The 6,137-nt window shown below is 45.5% G+C and overlaps 1 long non-coding RNA gene across 1 annotated transcript; it reads left to right on the top strand.

The window, feature by feature from the left end:
• The first annotated feature begins 1,007 nt into the window (after positions 1-1,007).
• Positions 1,008-5,811, top strand: LOC127237674 (uncharacterized). The gene is made up of 3 exons (XR_007835868.1): positions 1,008-2,650; positions 4,757-4,809; positions 5,649-5,811. It is a non-coding gene; the product is annotated as an uncharacterized LOC127237674 (long non-coding RNA).
• The last annotated feature ends 326 nt before the right edge of the window (positions 5,812-6,137 follow it).

Genomic DNA, 6,137 nt, shown 5'->3' with positions numbered 1-6,137 from the left:
TAACCAGTGCCTTAGCAATCTCCCCAGGAAGGCAGGGCACGTTTCACCTCATGTGTTATGGAGGTCCACTCTTTTTCCTCCTCCGGGGGGGGGGGTAGCACTGGGTCTTCTGCTCAACTAGGACTTCATAGTAGCTGAACTCAGGGGGCAGAGGCAGGCAACTCTCTGAGAGTTCAAGGCCAACTGAGACTACATAGTGATACACATGCCTCAAAAGAAAAAAACAAAAGTCAAGCAGATGGTAGCATACATGCCCTCCGTTGGGTTTTGACCCCAGATCCCTTTGTCTCTTGAAGTACAGCTAGTAACGGGCAATACTCTCTCTCTTCCACTCTCTGTTTTTCTCCCTTTCATTCTTTCTTGGGGAATGGCCTCTTAAAAATGGAACGATGGGGCTGGGCATTGGTGGCGCACGCCTTTAATCCCAGCACTCGGGAGGCAGAGGCAGGTGGATCTCTGTGAGTTTGAGGCCAGCCTGGTCTACAGAGTGAGTTCCAGTACAGGCTCCAAAGCAACAGATACAGAGAAACCCTGTCTCAATCCGCCACCCCCAATCATTTAAAAGGATGATTTTTGTATATCACTCATTAAACAGGATCTATATGGATGGGGCCAAACAGCCATCTTACATCATGCCCCAGAGCCCTTGGAAGTGCCAAGGTAGTAGGAGACACATCATTCTGAGAAGTACTAACTGGTCCTTGGTGATAAGTAGAGCAATGAGAAGGCAGAAGACACTTTCCTCCCTCAAATATTCCCCCTAGAAAATAGACGCAAAGCTCTCTACTTCTTCTAGAACAGGGGTCCTCAACCTTCCCAAAGATGTGGCCCTTTAATACAGTTCCTTGTAGTGAGATAGTCCTTCTGTGGCACTGACCACGCCCATTGGGGGTGGAGCCATGGGCGGAAGTGACCTGTGGAAGGAAGTCGGAAGGAGAGCCGGGAAAAGCTCTCTTGCTGGCGTGACTCGGACAGGAGAGGATCGGGCAGAATTTCCTGGTGTTCATCTGAAGCAGAATCTGATATATGGTAAAAAAAAAATATTTAATTGTAGTAAACTATTTCTATACAGAAATCTATTTCTCTCTGCTATCTAGTATTCCTGAAGTCCCAATTTATGTAAACCAATGCTGGCTTTGGAGTTGGATTTGGCTTTCCTTCTCTAAATTCAAGCATGTTGTTAAGATTAAACTCATGGTTTCTGCCTTAAATCAAGAAGCCAATTGGTGTAAGGCAAAATAAAACAAAATCTGGGGACTCATTTCTTATATGTAATTTTCTCTCTGAAATCCTAATTTTCTCACATACTTTTAATGCTTATTGTCTTTCCCTAATGCATACCTTAAAACTTGAAAATTTTACTTTAATATTGATGTGTAACTTTTCCACAAGGAATAATAACGATTTCTAACAGCAGTCTTTGAACTCTCTGGAAAGAAGATGGGGCCCCACATCATCGTTTCCACTTGACTCAACCTGATGCATCTGAACTATAAACATCACCCTAAAACCGGTTTGAGACTGTTTTGCTCAAGACAACTCATGACTAGCTAGCTGTAATGGGTGCACCTTTTTATTACACCCTGGCCAGAGTTTCAAATAGAACTACAGTCAAGAATTTTCTGCCACACAGAGACTAGCTACATATGTCACAGCCAGTTCTGTTGAGAAATTTGGTTGCTAAAAATTTTTCTTCCTACAGGATCCATTGGAGCAATCATCGTCCCATTTCAGCAGGAAGTAACCTTAAGATAATGACGCCCCCTTTCCCTATCCTTGGAATTTTGGGATAATAGTCATCGTCTTTGGGTTGGTTTTAGTTATTTAGGGTTGGGTATGGAAGGTGATGCTTACACTTGGGTTTATCTTTTAGACAGGAATAGGGAATGGTTGGGAAAGGTATGGTTTAGATGGGATATAGGTAGATTAGCCTATTTTCTTGTGAATTTGAGTAAGAATGAGATAGTATTTTACAGATTACATTGTTATGTATTCTTATATGTGGTAAGCTATGTAAAATTAAGTTTATATTTTGTTATATTGTGTGAAATATTTCCACTTACGATGTTTTATGCACATTATTTTTACCATATTCTATGTATGTATACTTTTCTTGTATTCAAGACATTTGTATATTGATACAATTTGGGATATTTATCATACTGCCCTTTATAGTTCTACCTCTTGTCTTGACATTTCTACTCTACCTCTATTTTAGGGATTTATATGTATGTATATAGTTACATTGTTTAAGTATTTGTTCCTGCTTTACTCAGGGAAGTTTTAATCAGTCTTTTAGCTAAGTTCCTGAGTATTACAGATTACCTTCACTCATATTTCCTGTACCTATGAGATTAGTCAGATATAGATGCTTAATCTTCAGTCACTTCATAGACGTGCAGAACATGACATTTAAATGTTTTAATATTAGTACTCCATTGACATGAGACACTGTTGCTCCTGACAGCACCGTGCACTTTCCCGAAAATATGTTGGACACTGTTGATGCTCCTGCTGGAGTTCATTCTCGCCTCAGCTAATGGCCTGTTGGGCAAAGAATTGCCCCCACCTTGACCACTGATTTGGACATGCAGTCCTATGTGCTTGCAGCAGACACATGTAGAAGACTGCTGGACCTTGCCAAGTCAGGGTAAGACAGCCATTCTACCTCCCTGCTGTTGTTGTGGCCTGTCAAGTTCTCTTGGCCTTAGCCAAAACTGGGTGTACCAACGTTGCTGTGAGACCTAGGGTGACTGTTCAGGTGGCTTGCTGTTTCTGTCCTTGCTGCACCTTTTGAAAGTTGTCCATCTGCACTTCCTGTCTACTCTAGTATCGTTATTTTCCTTCTCAGGTCTTGATGAGGTTGAAGATTAAACTATCACAACTATTATTCTCTCTTCCTAGTTAGATATATTAGGTACTAGACTTACGTTTTCCAGCTTAGGACAACTCTATTGTAAACTCCATTATGCCTTCACCCTAGGACTAGATATGTAGGTCATTTTGTTCTCGATTTTCCTTTTCTTAGAGCACACTTGTTATTCGCTGTTTTGTATTTAGTTTTGTATTAAGCCTAAATCTTTTCTTTAGACTAAAAGGGGAATTGTAGTGAGATAGTCCTTCTGTGGCACTGACCACGCCCATTGGGGGGTGGAGCCATGGGCAGAAGTGACCTGTGGAAGGAGTTCGGAGAGAGAGCTGGGAAAAGCTCTCTTGTTCCTCATGTTAAGGTGACCCCCAACCATAAAATGATTTCCATTGCTACGTCATAACTGTAATTTTGCTACTGTTGTGAACTGTAATTCAAGCATCTTTGTTTGCTAGTGGTCTTTGACCATCCCTGTGATGGGGTCATTCAACCCCAAAGGGGTCGTGACCTACAGGTTGAGAACCACTTGCACTGGAGGTTTAAATATCACACGTACATAGGTGATTCTGGAATTGGAACCCTCTGACCTAAGTCATCCTGACTCCAAAGACCTTGAAAGTGTGTTATCTATTCTCTGCTAACCAGAGTTAGCAAGGTTGTCTGTCCAACAGACCACAAGGGGTAAGGGCGGTGCTGGATTTTGCTGGTTTACAAATATTTTGCCGTCAGTCTTAATAAATCTCACACCCTCTTCTCCCAGTTTCATCGTTCTGGTCTTGGCTAGAGTATCACTCAGAGATGGCGATGTCACCAATCACCTCACTGGAGTCCATTTGCATTACTGGGTAGACCTTGTATGTAGGCAGGAAGAGCTCTCACAGGCTGGTCTGTGGCGATGTGTTGAGTCCCTCGGTGCTGGGCAGTGGTTAGAGGTAGCAGCTAGCAGGTGAGAACGCAGTGGGCGGTAGCCTCTTGTGTTCCAGTCCTCTTGTGGACCTTGGATGTCAGGTCCATTGGACTTAAAATGCCATGGCTTGTGGGGACAGAAAATGGAGATTCCTGAGCACTTGGCTGAGGTTGATTAACAGCTTCAGGGCAGGCCTAGGTGTCAGGACACCTCAGCCTTGACAGCACTCAGTGCCTCTGATTTTGTGTAGGTTTAAAATTGGGTTTCCTTAACATGAGCCAGCATTACAACGCTTGGCCCTGAGGGTCTGACAACTACCTAGAATTTTCCAGTGACTGGGGCCTGTCACTCTTTTTCTCTGGGTTCACCTGTCTTCAACCTCTGCTCTAGGCCTCTCTCTTGTCAGCTTCCTATTTCCATGGCTGCCCTGGATAGTTTCATGTCAACTTGACGCAAAGACGCAAACTATAGTCATCCGCGATGAGAGAACTTCCAATCAGAAAGAAAAATTGCCTCCACAAGATCAGGCTGTAGGCAAACCAGTAGAGCATTTTCTAAATTAATGATTGATGGGGGAAGGTCCCAGTCCATCGTGGGTGGCGCCATCCCTGGGCTGGTGGTCCTGGGTTGTATAAGAAAGAAGGCTGAGCGAGCCAGTAGGCAGCTCCCCTCCATGGCCTCTGCATCAGCTCCTGCCTCCAGGTCCCTGCCCTGTTCGAGTTCTCATCCTGACTTCCTTCAGTGATGAGCAGTGATACCGAAGAAGGTGTAAGCCAAATAAATAGACCCTTTCGTCCCCGACCTTGCTTTCGCGCATGGTCCCTTTTCTGTTTGCCTTGGCTACTCTAAAGCAGTGGCTTCTGCAGCTGCCGAGCAGCCGGCCGCCTTGAAGGTTCTGTAGTCCAGCCTGCTGATTCTCATGTGTCACTGTCACACTCTCTCTGCCATCGCTGTCTCTGTGGCTTTCTTTTTGTTGACAGCTCAGCCCACGCTATTGGGAGTGGACGGAAAGACCCTTCTGGAGAAGATGCAGGTAGAGATGCAGGTGGTGTGGGTGCTGGGCAGAGGTCTTTTAAAGGGGCCCTTTGCACCTGGGCTGGCCAGGGTTCTGCCTGAGTGCATTCTGCCAGGTGACAGGGACAGGCCAGCGTAATGCCCGAGTCCTCACAGTAGTTTTCTCTAATTCAGTGCAAAATATTCCAGAAGGCAGTTAGACACCTTGTAAACCCAGCCCTTCAATTCAATTAGTGTATGTTTCCAGGGCTCTGTATCTAAACTTTTTTTTTTTTTTTTTTTGGAAATTGTTCTTATGACTAAGACTACAGCTCTGGGCCACGTTGAGGAACTGAGGTCTAGAGAGGGAGGAAGCTTGTGCTCCAAGCCCGACAGAGGCCGATCTCAGCTCGTGGCGGTTCTGGGTGTACCTAGTGTTGACAGCCATAGATAGGCTCAGTGCAGTTTCACTGGGTTTGATTTTGCACTGGAAGCAGAAGCTTGCACTCCACCTTCGCTCTGGAAATATCTTCTGAACTTACTGACACTCAATCCCTAGAGAGTCTCCCTGGACTTTGGGACACCCGAGAGGACCAGGCTTGGGACACCCACTCCCAGTGTGGTAGTTCAGGGCTGGCGGGGCGGGGGTGACCCTCATGCATCCTGGAAATGTAGCTGTGCCCCTGCCGTTTCCCTCAGGACGGTGTGTTTTTGTTTACTCCCTGACCTTGTGTGTTCATAACTGCAGATAGAGGCCAGGAAGAGCAGTGGCCCTCTGCGAGACTGAGGAAGCCTTGCCCACCGCGGGTTTCAGGGAGTGGATAGGTTTTTCCTGAGATATTTAGTTTTACATTGCATTTTGTTCTGGCATCTGTGCAGATTTCAGCCTCTGCCAGTGTCTGAGCACAAAGCTGTTCTGGAGGAGATTGTTTTCGAGAAGAAAGACAAGTAGTTCCAGGATGAGGTTTGCGTGCCCTCCAGCCAGCTTCTTCTGCAGTCTCCTCGTGGGAAAAGTAATATATATATAATAAAAGCTTACAAAACTGAATGTAAAAGCCTGGAGTGACAATGACCTATACATACATTGAAAGTTCGGGGCGGGGGTCGCTCAGCTGTTCACTAGATTCTGCAGCTCTGGACACAGCAGATGGGCAACTGGTAAGGGCAAGGCTGACTTGGTTTCCTGTCATCAGCTATTTGTGGTAACAGTCAAGCTGCTCACGATGGCCCCAGATGCTGACAGGGGCCTGGTCCTCTCTGCTCAGCATTCACATTGAAAATAAAGGAGAGACACTTCAGTTTTGCTAGTTGGGGGATGGGGCTTTGGGTGACAGGGCTGTGGATCAGATCCAGCAGGTGGGCTTTGCA

The sequence above is a fragment of the Phodopus roborovskii genome, unplaced genomic scaffold, assembly GCF_943737965.1.
Source record: "Phodopus roborovskii unplaced genomic scaffold, PHOROB, whole genome shotgun sequence".
Classification (NCBI taxonomy): Eukaryota; Metazoa; Chordata; class Mammalia; order Rodentia; family Cricetidae; genus Phodopus; species Phodopus roborovskii.
Note: the sequence above shows the minus strand (reverse complement) of the source record. Positions and strands in the feature narration are given on the sequence as shown.